The sequence below is a fragment of the Mytilus edulis genome, chromosome 3 (assembly GCF_963676685.1).
Source record: "Mytilus edulis chromosome 3, xbMytEdul2.2, whole genome shotgun sequence".
NCBI lineage: Eukaryota > Metazoa > Mollusca > Bivalvia > Mytilida > Mytilidae > Mytilus > Mytilus edulis.
In genome coordinates this window covers 25939734-25940303 of record NC_092346.1, presented here as the reverse complement: position 1 = coordinate 25940303, position 570 = coordinate 25939734, and positions in this window count along the sequence as shown.

Genomic DNA, 570 nt, shown 5'->3' with positions numbered 1-570 from the left:
TAGGATTGTAAATATAACGGGAAGGATTGTGCCTGATGTTCATATGATGAAATCATAATCTTTCAGTCAGTTTAATTGAAGTCTGGAGTTGGCATGTCAGTTAACTGCTAGTAGTCTGTTGTTATTTATGTATTATTGTCATTTTGTTTATTTTCTTTGGTTACATCTTCTGACATCAGACTCGGACTTCTCTTAAACTGAATTTTAATGTGCAAATTGTTATGCGTTTACTTTCTACATTGGCTAGAGGTATAGGGGGAGGGTTGAGATCTCACAAACATGTTTAACCCCGCCGCATTTTTGCGCCTGTCCCAAGTCAGGAGCCCCTGGCCTTTGTTAGTCTTGTATTATTTTAATTTTAGTTTCTTGTGTACAATTTGGAAATTAGTATGGCGTTCATTATCACTGAACTAGTATATATTTGTTTAGGGGCCAGTTGAAGGACGCCTCCGGGTGCGGGAATTTCTCGCTACATTGAAGACCTGTTGGTGACCTTCTGTTGTTGTTTTTTTCTATGGTCGGGTTGTTGTCTCTTTGGCACATTCCCCATTTCCATTCTCAATTTTATAA